Genomic DNA, 22,809 nt, shown 5'->3' with positions numbered 1-22,809 from the left:
TCAGCACCTCTCGGGATCAGGTTCTAAATTAGCCATCTACAGATAACAAAGAACAAGAAAGAGGAAAACGTGACCAATGCCTGAAGGAGAAATAGTTGTGAATCTATGCACGTCATCATAACTTAAAGTGTTGCCTTTGGTAAGAGGTGCTATTTTTTTCTGTGTATTGTTTTATTATATCTTCTGTAAGATGCTTTAATGGTGTCATATTATTAATGGCACATTTAATGCATAGTCCCTGTATATGTGAATGCGATTTCCAGCTGGGAGAATTTTAGCCAGTTTTTACAGTCTTGGTTTGCAGGTGGCACCATTTAACTTGTTAAGAAACGATCTCTGAAGAACATGAGGGTCCTGGTTTGGATCTTGAGTCTGTATTTTTATACAGTGGGCCTGATCGACCCATGTGCTAAGTGGTAGGTTAACAAGTGTAATTTGCAAAGTTTGCCCAGGAAACATGAGCAAGGTACATGAAAATAGGCACTATAATGTACACAGGAGTAGTACGCTGTAGGTACTAGTAATGTCTGCTGCATATCCCACCATCACCTCCAGGAGATGTGTAGTGGGAAATAGAAAACAGATGTGAGATTGGGGAAAAGACATACAAAGAAGGGAAGTTAAAGCATGTTGGGGCTGTTTTATCTTGCAAAACTGAATGCACTAATAGTTGTTTGTATTGATGGATATCCCCGAGCATTACCATGGCCTGCTCTTGGTAATTACACAAATAATGGGCTGCTATCAGTATGCTATTCAAATAACCATTGTGATGTCTACCATACATCTGCATCGATTGGTTAGATATCTTTGTTTACATTATGATTTACTGCCTGGTTGGCACCTGAATGTCACTACACCACTGACTTTACCATGGCTTTTAGTTTCTAATAATAAAATATATGGAGATATATCTAGCTCATAGAACTGGAAGGAACGCTGAAAGGTCAGTGAGTCAAGTCAAGCCCTCTGCCTTCACTAGCAAGATCAAGTACTGATTTTTGCCCCAGATCCCTAAGTGGCCCCATCAAGAATTGAACTCACAACCCTGGGTTTAGCAGACCAATGCTCAAACTACTGAGCTATCCCTCCTCCCTCTGAACTGGCATCTTGCTTTACTCCCCAGGGAGACTGCCTCCCGCTTGCCAGCCTGCTCTTCCCCCACTACACTAGTGCACGTTCCTATGTACCTATGTCTTCTGTAGAGATTGTTCAGGTGATAACTATGTGAGCCATACTTATTCACAACTCCGCTGTTAGGGCCCACGGTTTGGCTTCTGCTGATTGTGCTCAGTGTAGTTACACGCCTACTACTGTTCTGCTGCACGTTTGTTAATAATAACATTTGCCTTTCCAGCGCTGGTATGCTGCTGACTGTTTGATGTGATAACTGGGATCCATAGTTTCCTATATTGATTGCTGCGTTGTACCACGTGTGAAGCATCTTTTTTGGCTTCTCCTTGTATGAGTGTTTTGTGCATAAGTGAGCCCCTTGCATATTCTTTGGTGCATATGGCTCAGATAGCACTTACTGGGAGGGAATTTAGATTCTTATAGTGATGCCTGTCACTGGAGTATCTGAGTGCCTTCTAGAGAATGACTAAAGTCCCCACAGGCCAGTGGTCTAATTCTCCTCCCTACCTTCCCAAGGCAGTTGGAGCTGTTACAGTTACTTTTTTTAATTATTTCCTGTGACAGCAGGGTTCTGACCTTCATTTTCTCAGCATTATTTTATGCATCTATATTTCCTTGCCTTCCCTTTTCTTGTGTTAAAGGGGCAGTTTGGGTGGCAGAAGGCCACACCTCTGTCTTAATCATGTATCAAGACTATTCATATTGAAAACATTTTCATAGGTTGTGTATATAATTAGAATAAGGAACCTAATTAAACTATGACAGCAACTGTGAATTTAAAATACAGGGTTGCAGAGTTCAGTAAAAGAATATACACAATAAATAAGGATGGGGAGTGGCAGAGATGGCTTAACGATAATGTGCTTGCTTAAAGAAATGATCTGCCTATTGTATTTGACAGGGAAAAAATGTTGTTTAAAATAGAACTTAAAGGTATTTAGGGTAGAGTTTAGTATGTATAGTAGCTAGCTGTCACCAGGTTGCTTTGGGAAAGTAGACCAGGAAATGTATGAATTCAGAAAATTGGTTGTGGTTGATTTTAGATACCCATTAGCTATGAAGTCAGACAGTGCAAAATATTTACTGCTTTGACGGCAAACTCTTTGGAACAGAGATCCAATGTTTTTTATGATGTCTGTACAGTACCTGATGCAATGGGCCCTGGTCCAGGACTGGGGCTGCTAGGTGCTTCTGCAATATAAATAATAATGATAATCTAAAGGAGAAAACTACCAAGATCAAATATTTGCTGATTTTTCTATGAATATGAAAATGCTCCTATTTGCAAAAAAAAAAAAAAAAAAAAAAAAAAAAGTATTAAATGTAATTACTTTTGAGTGAAAGTGGAGTAGCCTTTGAGCAAAGGTGGCATCTCTCTCCTAAACTGTGCCTTCCTCTCTGTCTCCCATTTGCACTTTTTCCTGCTGCCCCTACATACCTGGAACAGCCTCCCACTTCTAATTATAATTTCCAATTATAATGACTTTTGTGCTAAACTCCTGTTGATGGCCACAGAAGACATATTTGCAGGTAGAGTGAAAGAGTAAGTGAAGTAAGCAATCAAAATAAGGTCAACATAAGAGTTTTATTCTCCATTGGACCCATGCAGTTTTAGTCACCCATCTCCTATTAATGTTAATGGGAAATGCACATTTCAAACAGTCAAAAATAGCCAACAAATTTGATCTGTTGGCTAAACTTATTTTAAACTATTTACTAACTGGTAAATTAGTATCATTGTTCCAGCAACGTGCATTTACATCTACTGTTGGAATAGCAAAAGCTCCTTAAAAATGTATAAACTGACTATGCAGGTTAACTTGTATTTGCCGTTACACAGTGTTGACTCAGAGTTAAATTTAGTAGCGCTCTGCAAAACTAGTGGAAAGTAGAACATTTGTTTGACATCAGAAGCTTACACATGGTTTGAGCTAAATATAAGGATGAGCATTCAGTCACAGCTCAGGCAAAGTCATAATGCTCAGAATAGTTTCCATGTGTTGGTCAGTCTAACTTAGAAGATCAATTTGTGTTTCATTATAAACTAGAGAAGTTTGTGGGGAAAGTGTGGACTTTGTGGAGTGTAGAATAAGATACGGAAAGATAGAAAACAAAACATTGTGCATGCTCTTTATGGACCCACTCCAGCTACCACTGAATTCAATGGGAGTCTTTCTATTGACTTTAATGGGTGTTGAGTTGAATGCTACGGATCTGGTTCTCTGAATTGCTAAGCATCTTCTGTGAGTTGACGAGTTCCTTCAATTCCCATTCAAGTCAGCATCTTGCATGATACCCAATGTCTCTACATTTCCTTATATACCTGAACCAGAAACTGACAATAATAATGACTTACAGATTTATAGATTCTTTCACTCAGAGGAATCTCAAAACTCTTTACAAACCGGGGGTTGGATTTTCAAACTTAGGCATATGCGATTGTTTGTGTGTGTGCCTTTTCATCTGTGTGTGCCTAATTTACACACACAAATACCCAATGCACTCATGCAAATCACGTGCTTGGGTGCATGGGTGACCAGTTAACTTGCCTAACCAGCAATGTTCCCTGTGCAAATAGCTGATTTGCGTGCACACATTAGGTATATGTTAAGCATGCACATTTATGAGTGTAACTGCATGCTCCTAAACTGAGGAATGACACAACTATATTTGACTCAAGGAGGCCCTTGAAGAATTCCACCTGGATTTCAACAATTTCCACCCCACCATCAACCTCAGCCTGGACCAGTCCACAAGAGATCCACTTCCTGGACACTACAGTGCAAATGAGTGATGGTCACATAAACACCACCCTATACCAGAAACCTACTGAGCGCTATACGTACCTACATGCCTCCAGCTTCCATCCAGGACACATCACATGATCCATTGTCTACAGCCAAGCCCTAAGATACAACTGAATTTGCTCCAATCACTCAGACAGAGACAAACTTCTAAAAAGATCTTTATCAAGCATTCTTAAAACTACAATACCCACGTGCGGAAGTGAGGAAACAGATTGACAGAGCGAGACGGGTACCCAGAAATCACCTACTACAGAACAAGCCCAACAAGAAAAATAACAGAACACCACTGGCCATTACGTACAGCCCCCAGCTAAAACCTCTCCAGCACATTATCAACGATCTACAACCTATCCTGGAAAATGATCCCTCACTCTCACAGACCTTTAGAAGCAGGCCAGTCCTTGTTTACAGACAGCCCTCCAACCTGAAGCAAATACTCACCAGCAACTATACACCACACCACAGAAACACTAACCCAGGAACCAATCCCTGTAGCAAACTCCGTTGCCTACTCTGTCCCCATATCTACTCTAGCGACACCATCAGAGGACCCAACCACATCAGCCACACCATCAAGGGCTCATTCACCTGCACGTCTACTAATGTTATATATACCATCATGTGCCAGCAATGCCCCTCTGCCATGTACATTGGCCAAACCGGACAGTCCCTACGTAAAAGAATAAATGGACACAAATCAGACATCAGGAATGGTAACATACAAAAGCCAGTAGGAGAACACTTCAATCTCCCTGGACATTCTATAACAAATTTAAAAGTAGCTATACTTGAACAAAAAAACTTCAGAAACAGACTTCAAAGAGAAACAGCAGAACTAAAATTCATTTGCAAATTTAGCACCATTAATTTGGGCTTGAATAGGGACTGGGAGTGGCTAGCTCATTACAAAAGCAGCTTTGCCTTTCCTGGAATTGACACCTCTTCATCTATTATTGGGAGTGGACTACATCCACCCTGATCGAATTGGCCCTGTCAACACTGGTTCTCCTCTTGTGAGGTAACTCCCTTCTCTTCATGTGTCATTATATAATGCTTGCATCTGTAATTTTCACTCCATGCATCTGAAGAAGTGAGGTTTTTTTACCCACAAAAGCTTATGCCCAAATAAATCTGTTAGTCTTTAAGGTGCCACCGGACTCCTTGTTGTTTTTGTGGATACAGACTAGTACGGCTACCCCCTGATATTTAACTATATATTTATAACCTATGTCCTTCCTCATCCCCAAGCCGGCCCTGATGCATGAAATACTCTGAAATGTTTGTCAGGTCCTTCATTTACATAAGTTCTTCTGGGTAGACAGCATCTCTTCTTACGTGTTTTCTGTGATGAGCTAAGCATATACATAAGTATTGTAAAAACCACAGTATCTCCAAGGTCAGCCCATTGTGCATGGAGAGTGCACATTCTGCTCCATCCATTAGAATGCAACAGATTGCCCCTCCACTATATCACCTTGTTTCGTGGACTGGTGTGGAGGGGAATTTTTGGGACATGGCCTCACTTCCTCTCTGCCCCCTTCATGGAGAATTTGTTTGCCAGAGAGATCGGCGGCTGAGGACTACTGTTATCAGTGACCTTTGCATTGACCATGCAGTGGAGGGCTCCTTTCATAGTTCTCCCTCTGGGCAGCCACAAAAGAACTGCTCTAGATCATATGTTTAGTTTGGGGTCAGGTTTTGTAAAAAGAAAAACAAAATGTTTGCATTTGGATTGCAACATGAAGAATTTTCTCCACTCGGTTTGGAAGGGTCTGTTTGACAAAGTGCATAGGTGGGTGTGAATGAATCAATGGATCTTCAGTGAAGCCCACTTCTGCTGCTAATGTCATTTCTTTGCATTTAGGGCAATTTTTACATAGACTGTTCTCCTGGTACCTGTGTATTTAAAGCCGCAAGTAGCTTTAAAGGCATTAAAGAATGAAATGAGTTCAGCTGCAAATGTTATTTGAAAAGGAATGATCATTACTGTCTAGGTACAGTACATCTCTGATATATTATGAGAATGCCTGCAGCCCTTTCATATTTGTTATTTAGCAGATGACTTGCTGACATCTGTATCTGCACAATTTACTATGAATAATTTAAACCACAGAGAGCAGAAAGTGTGACTGAATAAAAGGCCAAAAATGCTTGAAAATGCTTTCATGATCCTTTGCGTGCTTAAAACTTGGAGATCAAACACACAAACAAAAAAATGCAGTTTAGAATTACTGCATACTATACAAGGAACCAGCAGAGAAATGCAGAGTGAGCTCATTGGATATATCAACTTAAAATACTGTATCTCTTTGTAGTCAGTCATGAAAAAGATGTAGACTTAATAAGGAAATATTAAACATTTATCTTGGATGTTTGACTTATCTTCACAGGATCATTTTGTAAGCAGTTTGTGTTACTGGAGAGACTTCATCTCACCACTGTGCACAAATTACTTGTCACTCAGATGTTAATGCTGTTGTTTGTGTTTGTTTTTCCAATCAGCCTCATAGGGCAAGCTAGGCAACTGAAAGATTCCTGGGGAACTTTGAAGCATGTTAGTTCAGCTACTGGATTTGGATAGTCAATGTTAGGGCTCTAATGATAAATTAAGAGGGTTGGATAATTTTGTGATAAGTACTATTCTGAGTTATATATGTATCTTGCTGTTACAGGGCATAAGCTAATTGCCTATGGGGGCTAAGAAGGAATTTCCTCCATCTCCTCTGTACAGCATCATCTACCGATGGCAGCTTATGGCAGGATACCGGGATCAAAGGACCAATATCCTGGGCCACTGTGGCAAATACTATCTATCTTCCTCACATATGAACATAATATTCAGTGCTATGAAATCCGTTGTCTGGGCAGGTGTATTTTCTGCATAGTAATCAACAAAAACAGAGCGTTGTGGGACAGCATCTGGGGGGTTATCAACACAGTGAACAATTATAATGCCAGAAGAGCTAGACTGTACAACCTTACTCATGGTAGTGAGCAGTCATTCACAAAAGCGGCCTCATTGATGTCAGTGGGATTTTTCATGTGAGCCAGTCAGTGAGGTTCGCACATCTATCCCTTAATAAGCAAAGGGCTTTGTTCTCATCACAGCGCAGAGGGTTTTTCACCTGTTCAGCTCTTAGCCCTTCTAGTGGATGTTGTGTGGCTATCTGAAGCTAGGCAAATTCAGACAGGAAATAAGGTGTACATTGCTAACAGTGGGAGTAATTAATCATTGGAGCAATTTACCCAGGGGCATGGTGGACTCTCCTTCACTGGCAATTTTTAAATCAAGATTGGCTGTTTTTCTAAAAGATGTGCTCTAGGAATTATTCTGGGGAAGTTCTATGGCCTGAGTTATACTGGAAGGCAGACTGAATAATCACAATGGTCTCTTCTGGCCTTGGAGTCCGTGAATCTATGAAACTCCAATTTTCAGTGGGCATTTGTTTGAATAGAAACTGAGTAAAAACAGAGGGCTCCATTGTCCCTTCTGCTGTATGTCTTTGCAGAAAGGGAGCTTGTGCCCTCAGAAGGGAGAGTTTAACCTCTGTAGATTGGTTTTCCTTCCGGATCATGGGCTTCAAAGGCCTGTAGGGAGCACAGTGTTGGAGACGGCTAGGCTCCTCAGAAATCTTACCTGGGCCAAAAAATGGGAACAGCAGGCAGAAATGCTGCAGAATCCTGCCTTGTTGGGTAGGGGGTCTGGGGCTTACCATCCTGTAGGAGCTGGGCTCTCCAAGCCTGGTGGGAGTTGGAGGAGGGGGGCAGACCATGAAAAGATGCAAAGGTGTATCCTTGTGGATTATACACGACTCCTGTGGATTTTGAGAGAGCATTGCATTCTGGAAATGGGACCGCTAAGCTGTTGGGTTTTGGAGGAGCAAATCCTGCCCCCCAGTGGCAAAATGAATGGGAAAATCAGAGTTGAAACTCACATAATTTCCCTTCTCCTATGTTTGGTATTCCTGGGGAGGTAGGAGACGGGGAAGGTTTGGGTCTAAATAGTGGGGAAACACCATCATTCTATTCCGTTATTTCCAACGCACTATTACAATTGTATTTTAAAATATTTTACTGAAGTTCGGATTGCTTCATCTGTACAATAATTATTATTATTATTTGTTTTTTTATGTTATGGTAGCACCCAGAGATGGCTAATATATTGGTTAAAAATAGCTTGCAGTGACATGTTTAAACTCTGGCAAGACACAAATATTGTGTCACTATTGATGTTTCTTTAGCACAAATCATTAAGGTCTAAATATTGAAAGAAAAGTATTAAAAGATACACCCCCCTCCAGGGGAGCCTCCCACTTGAGCAATGACTGTTTTCTTAAGAAATCATAGAATGTGCTATGCTGCAAAAACAGAATTAGCAAACATGCATTCCAACACTGAATGGCTGTTTGGGCCAAACATGTTGTATTCACTATTTGCCAACATTCCCACAAATAGAGTTTTTGTTCACACCAATGTTCATGGAAAAGCTGTTCTTCCTGGGCCTGATCCAAGTCCCATTGGAGTAAATGGCTTTCTATTAACGCTAAAGACTGCCATTGAACTTAGTGGGCTTTGGATCAGGCCCCGTGCATCTAGTTCTGTTTGCATGTGAATGAATGTATTCATGTGCGAACAAGTGTATTTTCTAGTGGCAACTTACCACCTTCAGCAAGTGGCATCCTCCAGTCTAGGCCTCAGTTTCCCCATCTCTAGAACATTGATTGTGATATTTACCCTTCTTTGCAAACAGCTTGGTGATCCTTGGATAAAAAGTGCTATGTAAGAGCAAAGTAACATTATTAATTACTAATAATTCTCATTTAAAATAAATCAGTCTTCCAGTCAGGGAACAGAAACAGTACCATGTGACCAGTCAGACCACAAATAATGAATAGTCAAACTGAACAGTTTGTGAACAACCCTTAGGCTGAAATTTGTTTGCATGAGCTGTCAAACTATTATGAATAGTATCAACAGATCTAATACATTTAAATCTGATATTTAAAAATGGATATTATCACGGAACTTGGGAAACTGGCTTGAAACCCCATCCTGTTTTGTGTTTGCTACTTCATGTGTCACAATTTTTTAATTAATTTGATCATAGTGCCTTATACCTCTTACTGGAACTATAATCTATTTACCAGAGCTGCTGTTCTATTTCAAAAGATGTCAGAATAGGATTCCCCATCTATTCAGTGGAAAGTCAGCTATCCCACAGAGCCATTCTTTAATCAATTCTAAGAGGGCCTTCCATAGAGAGCTAAAAGTGCTCTTGACTTTATTATAATACATTTCTTCACCCCTGTTGAACAAATTGAGTCAAAAGGTCACCTTAATAGCCTATGGAAGGATTTTTAATTTTTTGTGGAAATTTACAAAATCTGCAAGTTGGAGTATTGTTAGTGATGTATACTTCAAACAATAAGCACCAAAATGTTATAGAGACGGACATTTCCATATTCTGGAATTTCAATAATTTTCTTGCCAGACAGTCTCTGACCTTTAAGTCACAGCTGCAAGGGCAGATCCGAATTCCCTAACAGTTAGAGTTCTGGTCAAGCCACTAGCCACATGTTTCTGTGGCTATAATTGAGTGCACTACAACTTGGCAAAATAGGCACCAAATCTGACGAATCTGATGCATACAACTCTGACTGCAGAGCCAGTGACGACTGCTATTAAAATGCCAAAAGGAACTTTTCTTCTGAAGATAAAAATGCCACCCCAGAGACAGCAGGCCACTGCTTGGGGCTAAGCTGCTTAAGTAGCCTACTGTGACCCAAGATGATTCAGCTGACCAAATAAGAGGGCTTCAGGGAGCTAATCAAAGACCACCCTTGCCCTTCACTTAGGTGGCAGAAACTTTGAGTCCCTCTGCAAGGCGTCTACTGTAACTGGCAAGTTTTGGATCCAAATGAAACTGGTACACCTCCAACCACTGTAGGTCAGCCTCCACCCTCTATTCAATTCCTGGCCCACTGTCTTGCAGGAAGCCATAGGCTTCTCCCAGTGTCCTTCCTTTTGCCAATCTGAGCAAGTGGTGCCTCAACTGCTGAGCCACGCATGCATTGGAAGTTATAATGATTTTTATAAAGCAAGGGCAATTAAACATGTTGAAACCCTTCCTGTAAAATGGCAGCAGTGTTTGAAAGGCATAGTTTGAAGCTAAGGTGTTACATGCTACACAGTGTGTTGCTAAACACAGAATAATAATTCCTAAAAATAAATACCTTGCCTTTCACAGGACTTGATCCCGATTTATGCAGAACTCCCCCAGTGTGAACTGTGGCAATTGAGCACTTCTCAGGATCCCCTCTGCACCTCGCAGGATTAGGCCCTTCATCTTTTTCCAAGACTAAAAACCAGAGAATTTATATTATGCATAGCAAACAGTAACACTTTATTTGGGACCTGGTTTTGTTTTATTACAGAGTACAAAAACCCCCATTCTTTTAAAAGAGCAAGAACTCTGTTTTACATTATAGCTTCGTTATAATACATTTGGCTGTCCCTCTGGAGAACTAATCCAGATTCACCAGCATCCCAAAACTCACTGCCCAGCTAAAAGATTGATGTGAGTCAGATTTGGCGGGGGTGTGTGTGGGGTGAATAATGGTTATGGCCTGAGAACTTCAATACCAGGTTTAAAAATGGAACAACATTTATGGTTGATTTACAAACACTTAAAACATACAGTGGAAACACCAGTGTAATTTTGACTACCAAGGCACCTTTGTAAGAGTTCCCTTTTAATTATCATGCTTAGAATTTAGTGCTTTTTAATAAACTGGGAGAGCTCTTACATTTTGGGATAGGAAAAGAAAAGAATGTACTTTATGTCACTGCTCTGCAAATGACCAGCATTCCACAATGACTTAGATGACAATAAGAAAACGACCAAAATATACCCGTTTATTGTTATCTCATTGGTATGTGCAAAGATGCCACCAAAGATGCCTAACTTCTCTCTGTGTCACAGGATGGTCCCTGTTGTATTCCTTACTAAGCAATGCTTACTGCTAAAGCCCATGCCAAGATCTGACTCTACTACTAAGCCCACAGAGAGCCTGGATTCCCTGCTGTGGGTTGTGCTCATTGTTGACATGCTTGGAAATCAACACAGAGCTGCGAGTCCATACTTCTAATACAGAAAGTTAAGGTTAAGATCAGCTTCCTGTTTAAAGCTCAACTGTTCTAAAAGCTGTAAAATCCTTACGGTTAATCAAACTGCCTTGGCGTGCCTCATGGGGACATGGGGTAGTCAGTGAGCCAGATTTTGGGTCCCTTTGGCCAAGGGATACAGCACCTGGGCAAAAAACCCAGCTTTTCTTAAAGTTGACAAATTTTGGCATCATATTTTGCTGGCAGACAGAGATCAAACCAGAGCTCAGGTCATCACACCAGGATCTCAAATGTTCAAGAGTTACCCCAACAGAGTGCATGGCACCCGCCAGCCCTCTGGGGGAAATCAAACTAAAACGTTATTTGAAATAGAGTTTGCTTCTCCTGTTAGGTACATTAAGGGTGGCTCACGTGCCTAATGGATTACTCTGAGCATGTGCAGCGTAAGGGGCCAACTATCTGGAAAACTATTTCTACATCATAGTTGCTGGATGCTCCTAGGGTATACTATAATCATCCGCTCTGTACCTGGCATTAAATGCACAGACTGCTTTCATATCCCACCGCACTACTGATAGTACCCATGGCAAGAAAATCCTAATGACCTGTTAATGACACAACCAACACAATTGAAATGGTGCGGACTGGAACCTTATGGTACACATGCTCCTCTTTCCTTTGATAACGCACATGGGGGGCTCAGACCTAGATCTCTTCATATCATAATCGCAACTCTTCCAAGCTGCTCCACTTTATTACTTCACCATTCAGTACAGCTATGTCTACCACAGTGAATGCAGCTAGAGTGCATGCAGATTATTCCCAGTGGCTATTGCCATCTCCAGGGGTCAGAGTTAAGGTTGCCAGGGGGGTTACCTTAACTCTGTATTTTCTGGTTTTTCAAAAGTTTGAGTTTTGCTGATCTCAGCATTCTGGAAGTGTACCAGCTATCCCTGGGCAACCTTAGCTCTTAGTTACTATGATTTTTGCCATTTAATATGTATATTTTGAATCAGGGAGTTGTATTTTAGAATCCTGGTTTGCTTGTACTGCACACTGGGTTTTCTGTGGCATAGCAGGTGAATGTACAGTATGTGAGAGCAGAAGAATATCATCAGGAAGGAGAAATACCTTTAGCTGGAAGGTTTACAATAGCAGATGCTCAGATAAGATGAAAGAGTGTTTGCATCTCTCGCTGAGGAAGAAAATTGGTGGCAGTTGCAGGAAAAAAGTTAACTTTTGTGATACCATAGGTGGGGAATTGGACAACTATTCTGATGGTTATGGATGTGTAATTACTGTGCTTTACTTACTGGTTAGCCTGGTAAATTATGGATCTTTAGTAAGATGAATAATGTTTTAGCCTAAGGATGGACAAAGTGGCTTGGATAAAATGTGATCCTCTTCTAAGTACCTCCCCAAATCTTTGCCCTAAAATTGAACTGAACTTGATTTTTTTTAATTACCCCTCCCTTTTTCCCAAACACACACTTCTCACTGGATGACAGGTCTTTTAGAAGGTTCACTGGTTAGCTGACCTTTCCAATATCCAGTGTCTTCCAGTCCCCTCAACCCTTCCATATCTCTTCCTTTCAGGAAAACAACAAGAATGGACAATGGGAAATGTTGCTTCCCCCGCTTCACCATTGAGAAAAGAACCCTGAGTATCCACTGCTTGTTAGGTGTGAGGTAGACTGGTTTATTATTAGCATGTCTTTACTGGGGGTAGTATCATATAATGCAGGGATAGTCAATTATTTTTTTGTCAAGGTTCAAAAATCTTGGTCAGGTATAGTCACGGTCCAGACTCCAGAGAAACATTTTTCACATCTCAATAAGAATAATGATAATAATAAGTAAATAAAAAAAAATTCACAGTCCATTCAAAAGCATCTGGCAGTCTGGATTTGGCCTGCGGTCTGCCTACTGACTACCCCTGATGAAATGCATCTGTAGAACACAATGCTTTGGAAATTTGGTCTGATAACCACACAGCTACAAGGGCTATGATGAAACAGAGCTTCTGTTAGAACTGTGGCGCAAGGTAATAGTACTCTTAATATCTGAAGCTGATATACTTGAGGTCTCTTGTTAGCAAATAGGTGGAAAAACTTCAAACATAGCATCCTCTGCAACAATGAAAACTAACCTGATCTAGGTCAGAGTCACCTAGCAGACATAGATGCCATTCAGTTGTACTCAGCAGTCCAGACCAGCAACTTGCAGCTATTTAGAGATGCAGTGCTCTAGACCCAAAAGGGTAGGAAAATGTGATATGTGATAGAACAGCTGCTGCTAATAATAATGCAAATAGGGAACCAAAACTTTGTTTTTAAAAAGTAGCTAGTCCACCTGGCTATGCTACCTTTTCCATGCCTGCTTTGATCTCACACCAGACTACATCAGGAGTCATAGAGCTGTACAAGTGTTAAATCAGTATAAAATCAGAATCAGGCTGCATTTGTTTGTGAGAGCAAACAGAAAGTGCCCTAAATCTCATATTTATATTTGTCACTCTTTTTTGCAATCAGTATATTTTTTAAAATGTCTGTTGAGTGGGAAGGGGAAGACAACTGGGAAAAACAGACTTGCAAATTAGAACAATCTCTGATCTATCTTGTGATGATTTAATATAGCATAAGGCTCTAAAAGACAGTTGCCAATTCTTGAAGGGGTGATTGAGGAAAAATGTGAGAACACATGGAAATGAGTAACATATTGCTTTGTTTCATAGTAACTTATTCACTTAGCAAGCAGACTTCTACCAATCTTTATTTGCAAGGAATCTCTGTTCACTGCAGACAGTGTAAGGGCTGTGAAGTACCAGCAGCAAAACATACGGATCCCGATACTTTTACTCATGTTGCAATCAATGGGGCTATGCCAGGAGTAAGGTGATACTCTATTTCAACAAGTTTCAGAGTAGCAGCCGTGTTAGTCTGTATCCGCAAAAAGAAGAACAGGAGTACTTGTGGCACCTTAGAGACTAACCTAAGTTAGTCTCTAAGGTGCCACAAGTACTCCTGTTCTTCTATTTCAACAAGGATATCAGAATCTGGCCTATATTGTGTGAGCCGCAGGAAAGATTGTGGATAATTTTTCATGGCATTTCTCACAACTTCTTCTGCAAATTTGATTTTGCTTATAAATCTAATTTATCCGTTAAAATTGTGTCTGGCAGGTCCTTGCTTGGTCGGTCCTCCACTATTCTCTTATGCTTTTTTAATTTCATTATGCCTTACAAATATTGAAAGTACCATTCAAGGAACATACTTCAGTATAATAGATAAGAAGGTCAAACCCCCCCTTTTCTTGGGGATGAACACAGCCAATTTCATTTTTCTGCAGATTTGCCCTAAAATGAGTCTCTTTAGCTGCTGGTCTTTGTCCTGTCCAGAATGAAAATACCACAAAAATGGTCCAAGATACTGAGACTTATGGAAGTGATCTTGCAGTTCTGACTTATTCTTATAGATTATTCTAGTATGTTGTTTATAAAATATGGGCAGCCAGAATTATTTTTAGTGATAGGTGAACATATTTTGCCTGAATGCAGTTAGGCCTCATAGTTTCCAAATTGGGCCACATATTTGAGATTTTCCGGACTCCTTACATTTTCCTAATCTTGACAAAGTGTGCACCTAATTCTTGGATGAAAACTTGTGTTTTTCTTCCTGGTTCAAAGCACAAGTTTCCTCCTGGAGTGAAATGACAATTTGTCCTTCTTTTTGAAATAGAAGTTATCTGAGAACTGCTTGCTCATGAGAGTTCTAGTCTACATAAGTTCTCAACTTGGATGACAAAAATTGTACTGAAAGTATCTGGAAGGAAAGAGAAAAAGAGGAAGATGGCCTAAAAAACCTGTGATATCACACACACACACACACACACACACACACACACACACACACACTCACTCACTCACTCTGCAAAAGGCAGAGGGAGGAAAAGGAGAAGAAACAGCCTTTATTAAACACAGGTGTTGTGGACATGGACCAGAAAGGAGGACATTATTAAACACAGGGGTAGTTTAAAAAGTTACAAGGCTATGAAAGAAATCCTTTCCAATTAAAATAAAAAGGATTTTAGGAGTTCTGAAACAGAGCTGGGGGTGGCAGTGCCAGAATCTTTCCTTTTTTAAAACTTTTTAAAAAGGCATGTAATGTTGCATTAGGCACCCCTTGTTCCACCATTATGTAGGACAAACACATAAAACAAGGCTATAGTGTCCTGCCATTCTCTGTGCTGCACTTGCCTGTCTTAATATCTACAGAACTCTGTTATCACGGTTAATGATCATCTGATGCTTTGAAATTGAACAGCAGCGTATAATTGGTTATTATTACAAGTGTCCGACTCTAAAAATCTTTGGAAAGGATCATGTGGCTTCCAATTGTGGGTGGCCATGTACTAATGCCATCTCTTGTACTGTTTCTGCCAGCTGATGCCCTGGAGAGTAACAGAGTTGCAACTAATAAGTTAGCAATTTGCTTGGCTAATAAGAGAGTGCACTTAAGCAATTTCTATGATTTGGGTGGAGGTTCCACTACACATTTGCAGTGCCACCTGTTTTCCCTGCTGTTTGCTGCTGTGCGGTGGGAAGAAGGGGTTCAGTTAATGACACCCACTTGAGCCATCATTGCTTTTGGGGGGTGCCTTCTCTAAAAAGGGTTTGTGCTGCTGTTGTGATGTTTGGTGTGTCATCCTCACCCAGGACAAAGGGTGTCAAAGGTTGTAAAAATGTAATGGCTCTTCCCATTGACACAATGACTCCCAAATTAGGACCTGACTAGTAAAGAAATGTCTGGTGGTGCTGTGCGTTCCCCACCACATCATCTGTGTGATGTGTTGTAATAAAATTGATTCTTGATGTGACCTCTGCGCATATTTTGTTACCCACTGTTCAGTGTGTGATACGCATCCCTCTCTGTGTCCGATTCACAGAGGATGTGACTCTGTTATGGCCCGCAGCTACAGAAACTGGCTCGTTAGTTCAAGCTATAGAGACTCAAGCTTTTAACTCTGGAGGTCCCCAGAGTTCAACATTTGGTGTCAGCCAAGATTGGCGGGCATCACAATATCACAAACAGGGATAGAAACACTCACCATCTGAACACCATCCCTGTGATGCCATTTAATAACTGTTCAGTCCAGCACGGACCTCTGATGATAAGAAAAATGCTGGTGCCACTACAATGACAGTGGTGATATTTCTAAAACTGTCAGTTTATAACTCCCTTTGCTGTCAGCATGACACCACAGTAACATCAGCACTCAGCAAGGCACATGTCATTGGTTTTCTGTTTGTCAGGGCTGATTTTGTTCACTCTCCAAAAAGTTTTCTTTCTAGAAGACATTGAGACTTTTGCTGTTATGGCAGAAGAGATTGCTTTATAAGGAGCCATTATTAACTTAGGTTGATTTGACTACATGGACCATTGGAACCTAAAGCACCTCTGTTTCTAGGGATAAAGATATGTAGCAACATTTGAGCAGAATTATACTGATTCTTAGAACAACATTTTATGGAAGAAATTCTTGAAGGCTGGACAAGAATGTTTTTCTATCCTCAGTGAAGACAGAAGTGCAGCTCTGTAAGTTCTCATATCAAGATCTTCACTCTTGAAATTCACATGAGAATTACTTGGAAATGGGACTTTGAGATGGCATAGGCCAAGGAGGAGGTATTTGGCTTGGGGGGAAAATGGCTACGCTCAAAGTTTAGTAATGCTAGTTGCTGGTACCTATCCATATAGTTGACCTGGGTGTTTCACTTTGCGCAGTAGGACTGTGATACTTACATTTCATGGCAAATTAGCTGTGCTAAATATTGATATTATAGAGCAAGACAAATAATAGTAATAGTACCAATGAACAAAATTCATGCAGCCTTTCAGTAAAGGTAGAAGAACTTTCAGAGAATCCATCCAGTGCCTGTCTGCACGCTACATCTTCCAGTAAATGGTACTTCTTAATACTTCAAATATTGTATCTGGAAGTGGTATTTCCTCTGCAGCCTATAACAACTAGTGTCTTAGCTCTCTTGGCTCTCCCTCATCCAGAGTTGCTGCCTGAATGGGTACGTTGTACAAAATCAGATTGATTTGGCATACAGCAGGGTACTCTCTTCTAGTCTTAAAGAAAGCCAAGTGCCTCATTAAATATTTTGCCAGTTCTTGTTTTGAAACAGCACTTAACTGCATGGTTACTACAGCCATTACAGTCCCTATAAGTGCTACAATAAATTCCCTGTCACCTGAAAGGGAATGTTTATATACTAGACCAAAAAATAAGTTTTCTATTACTGCTCCTTGAAAACAGTTACACTTACAGAATAAGGAACTTTGATTTTGAAAAAAAGGCAGTTGATATATATCTTTCAAAGTGATGCAGGAGGTCAGGCTATTGCAAGGACAAGGTAATATTGATGGTAGCCTTCCTGAATAAAAGGGCACTCTTTCTTGCTGGTTTAAAGTGAACGTTGATATTCACTTTTGTATCTGAGTACTTTTCAACATGACAGAGCAAGGCAAATTTGTCTTTTCTATGGCAACCTCTGTAGTAAGTATGCAGAGTTGTTGTGGCTGTGTTGGTCTCAGGATATTAGAGAGACAAGGTGAGTGAGGTAATATCTTTTATTGGACCAACTTCTGTTGGTGAGAGAGAGAGACAAGCTTTTGAGCTTACACAGAGCTCATCTTCAGAAAGCTTGACTTTCTCACCAGCAGAAGTTGGTCCAATAAAAGATATTACCTCACCCACCTTGTCTCTCTGTAGCAAGTAGTAGTTAGATGTGTGGGGCCAGATTTTGCTCCCTGCTGATACTCTTTTGTGCCCATTCTGTAGCATGCATAAATGTAAAAGGGCAGGAGCAGCTTGTTGGGGAAAAGTACATAGGCATGAATCTTGAGAGGCACAACATGGAATCTAGCTCATAGACGAGAGATCGCAAAAGAAAATCTAATACATTCAGACCATGGTGTTTTTGTAATGGAGAATATACATGTTGTTCATGGATTCTGCAACAAAAATGTTGATTCTTAATATAAAAACTTACAGTGAAACTGGAACTGGGGGAGTAGTCTTTTGGACAAGCAGGTACCAAGCCAATTAGAGCTTTGTAGGTCAAAACTAACACCTTAAATACCAGAACCACGAGGTAATGAGCGATTGTTCATAGAAACTAGTGTTGTGTGCTCGAGGTGAGATAATGCATTTAACAAGTGGGCTGTGTGACATTCTGTAACAGCTTTAGTTTCCGAATGGATTTAAGGTGCAACATGGCAGTTATCTAACCTAACAGTGACAAAGGCCTGCTGCTAGTTGAGGTCTGCCTCTGAGAGAGACACTCATAAGCTCCTGCGAAGACATAGATTTTAAAAAGCCTTCCTGATCATTGCTGCTACCTGATAATCTAGAAGCAGCTGAGAATCCACCCAGTTTCCCAGTCGGTGTATACATGCCACAAATGGTGGACATATACCCTGCCTAACAGGGGCCGGTGTAACCTTTGCAATATCCTCCAGTTGATTTTCCCAGCTCACCAGCCTCATTTCCAGCTTGTTCAGAATGATCAGGCAAAATACAGTTTGGGATTGTCAGGGGTATACAGAGATGAGTAAGGAGTTAAGAGACGCAACTTATTAATTAATTATGGACTTCTAAAAGGCCCATTATGATAGATTTAGATTGCCTTACTTTGCACAGGGACCTGTAAATTGGAGGGTCTATAGCTTGAAGAGATTAACAATATCACAGGAACCTTCATTTTCATTTCATTTCAAGGTCTATTTTTCATCACCGTGAAGCTTGTAAAGAAACCTTTAATATAAACATATGAGAACTCATTTTGTAGTTGTGCCATTGAAAATGAATGCTTTGTCTTTTAAGATTTAAGGGCCTATTTGTGCAGACCACTTGTTGGACCTCCCTGCAGGCACCCCTCTTCATGTTGCCAAAGTAAGGCCGGTGGCTGCAAAAACCCAGCAGCCAACATTCTAACTAGCCTGTTTTGACAGAAGTGCATAGTTCAGTGTTCATTAGTGCGGCATGATGCTAGCTGATCATGCAGCACTTTTTGAAATTCTAAAAAGGCTTCAAAAGCAAATTCAAAACAGTAATTTGAAGTCAGAATTTTTTGGCTTCCTGAATCCAGAATAAACATACATGAGAAGCAGCCTGATTTCACTACTCCTTACACAAAGGAGTTACCCTAGGTTTGAAAATTTTCAACCCTCAACTTAAATACACTGGGACGAATTCATCCCTGCTGTAACTGCAGTGAGGTGAGTGAAGTTACACCAGGGTTTAATTTGGTTTACTATTCACATTTTATCTTCTACTAGCTTGCTATATGTACAGTTGTCACTCTGAATTGTGGATATGTCTACACTTAGGGTGGCTGTAGAGTACAAATACTGCACACCCAGCTAGCATGGGTATGAATAGTAATGTAGATGGAGAGACATGGCTTAGGTGAGGAGAGTGCCCTACATGCCTGATTCCTAGTGTATGTATACTATATGGCTGTCTACATTCCCTCTCTCTCTCTTCTATATATATAATACACACAAACACACCCCTCATTCACTATCTAATTGATTATTCCACATTGTCCATTGGAGACAAAGGACATTATGATGTTTAAGAGTAAACAAAATTGTCATTGTAAATCTATACAGATTACGGTAAAATGTCAAGACAACAGCCAGATTTCATTTCCAGTTTATGGAGAAGATATTAGGATGTCAGTATTAAACAAAACATTGTCAGTATGTATCTGCAGAAACAATACTGGTATGCAGCTACATGAAGGCATGTCAAATCAAGCCTTTGAAGTTATGTGGGATGTATACATGGAGGCAAATGAGCTACAGTAAATGCATATCTATGCAGAAGACTCTGATGAAATAATGAAGTTAAACTATCAATATGAGCACATTCCACCTTTATGGGTTGTCCAGACACTGGCTCTGTAGTGGGAAGGGATTCTGGGAACAATACTCTTTTTGTTTTGTTTTTTAATCCTGGAGGTTATTTTAAACGTACACTGTGTGTGCTTGAATTTAAACTAAATAATACAAATTGGAATTGGATTGTCTTTCAGAATTACCCTTTTGTTTGTAATACTGGGCATTCTGCTATGAAGTCATAAAGAGAGAAGAATCTTGTACATTGTCTTTGGCTTTGTGAGAACATTTCCTGGTTTCAGTCCATGTCAGTTGTTACCCCCCGGAGTTTTGCTGTAAGATTTGGCTTTGAACAAACTCAATTTCAAAGTGAAAGGGAACCATCATAAACCAAATTTCACTTGCTTTTGTGTTGGAGCCATGCATTTTATACAATTTTATACAGTATTCTAAATTAACCTAGGTATCCTTGAAACTGGGTAGATTCACAGGAAAGGTTCATGAACCTTCGTGAACTGTTTTAACATAGTTTGATTTTTTTCTTCTTGCCCTGAAAGCCAAAATTGGCCAAGTTTCTTAAGTTTTCACTGCAAACATTTCATGCGGTGCCTTTATGATTTTTCATTTTTTCTCCCAAAGAAGTGTCCAAATCAAACAAGTATATTGTTATATACAATGTCATATAGGCTCATTCAAAGGAAATTAAAGATACAATATTCAGCCTCTATAAAAAGCAGAAAAGCACCTTGAATATTGTGTTCAGTTCTGGGCACTTAATTACCAGAATGATATTGATGAGCTGGGAAGAGTTTAGAGAAAAACAATGTGATGGAGGTATCGATTTATGAGGAAAGATGGAAAGAGCTTGGGAACTAAAGAGGCTGAGAGTGAAGATGTGAGTCTACAGATATCTGAAGGGTGTAAACACCAAGGAGGAGAGGAAAATATTAGTGTGATATGTGGGGGTATAATTAGGAGTAATGGGATTCAATTAAGAAAATAAACATTTTGAACAAACATCATGAAAATTTTCCTGCCCTTAATATGCATTAGGCTGTGGAAAAGTCTCTCAAGGGAAGTGGTGCAAGCCCCATTAAAACTAAACTAGACAAAACTCCACACAGTCAGGGAGCTGGACTGGATGTTTTGATCTTTTATTTTCCCTCTTGTTCCTGTGAGGTAGCTGAGAAAATAAAAACAATCATTGCTAAAAGATTTTGTGGGGGATGAACTTAGAATGTCTTCTGAGCAAAAACCATTGGAGAGTTTGTGAGATTCCCTTTCAGTTCCTTCTGACTTAATTCCCTTTCTTAAATTTTCAAACAATCACTTTTGTGCTTTCTCTTATGCTGCCCTTCGTGCTGGGGACAGGCTCCCTGTAAACAGCCACATAACTAACTCATTATCCTCCCACAAAACCCTCCTTACAACTTTCCTTTGCTATGAGGCCTATAGCACCACTGACAATTGGTAGATTGCTGCTATGCTGAGACCACTGCCTGTTATATGGACCATGGTACTTCCCCATCTATCTGTTGTCTCTTGTCTTAGATTATATTGTATTGTATCATACTGTAGATTTGGGGCAGGAACTCTTTTTGTCCTGCACCTAGCACAATGGGCTCCAAGTTCATGACTCGAGCTCCCAGGCACCATGATAGTACAAATAACAATAAACTCCTTCAATGTCCCTGCAAAGTGTATTTTACAAACAATTCTTCATAAGCTTTATTGTTGTTTTCAAAGAACAGCTTAGACATTCTACCTTAAACTGAGGCAGTTCTTCATAGAGAGATTTCCTAAGAACAAGTGAAATGCAGCTTTGTTAGGATGTGAGGAAAGTTTGAAAGAAGCTTTTACTGATGCCTTTTTATTGAGCACTTCCTCCTCCTCAAAACTTAAAATGCCATCAGATAGCTCTACTTTTGTTGAGAAGGGGAAATGTTGCATTCGTGGGTCTTTTAACTGTATTTACCATACTGATCTGCAGAGACAAAGTAGCAGCAGCAACATTTTATAAGCTTTGTAAAATAATAAAATTCCACAAAAAGCTTTTCTAGTCCATGGTTCCTCATCGAACATCTCTGCTCGGTGTCCGTGTCAGGTTCCCTTCGTTTGACTCTTTGACCTCACGCCTGTCCCTGTTATCTCATTAGTTATCCCCCGGAATCATTTGGCTTCCAGGTCCTGTAGATTCTCCCCTTAGGCTGGGGGTAGGTCCTTTAGCAGTGGGCCGGCTCCACCCGCCCACTTCCTGGATCCCAATAGGATCTCTTCAGCTTTGGAATACTTGAGAACAGAAGCAGGCCCTGGAAACAAAGTAACCAATCAGTTGTAAGGCTTTCAAAGCAGAATACATCTCTGCTGTATGCATAGGGAAGGAAATGTCACATCACTATGCCAAGTTAGCATAGAAAGCAGATCATCGATTAGACCAACCTACTACAGAAAGTGTCCACTTGTGGCAAGTTGATAATACTGTGGCGATTTGTGGAGATGGGAAACAAGAACAGTTCAGCATCTTAGCATGAAATGAACTATGAGGATCTGCCTAACCTCACATTCCTTTTCCTCTTCAAAAGAATGTACAGTTCAAGCAGGAATAAGATACAACATCTGATTTGTTTTTAAAAATAAAATTAGATAGAGCTGTTTCTAATAATACAATGGATTTTCATTTAATTGTTCAGGTAGAAATGAGTTACCTTTAACAAAAAGGCATATGAAAGTGTAATATTCCAGATGTACAATGTTGCCAGTGTGCTTTTATGCAGAGGTCATGAATTTCAAAGTAAATTTAACCTTAATTATGTTGGAAGTCTCTGTAGATTTTT

Source organism: Malaclemys terrapin, chromosome 5, assembly GCF_027887155.1.
Source record: "Malaclemys terrapin pileata isolate rMalTer1 chromosome 5, rMalTer1.hap1, whole genome shotgun sequence".
Lineage (NCBI taxonomy): Eukaryota > Metazoa > Chordata > Testudines > Emydidae > Malaclemys > Malaclemys terrapin.
Note: the sequence above shows the minus strand (reverse complement) of the source record.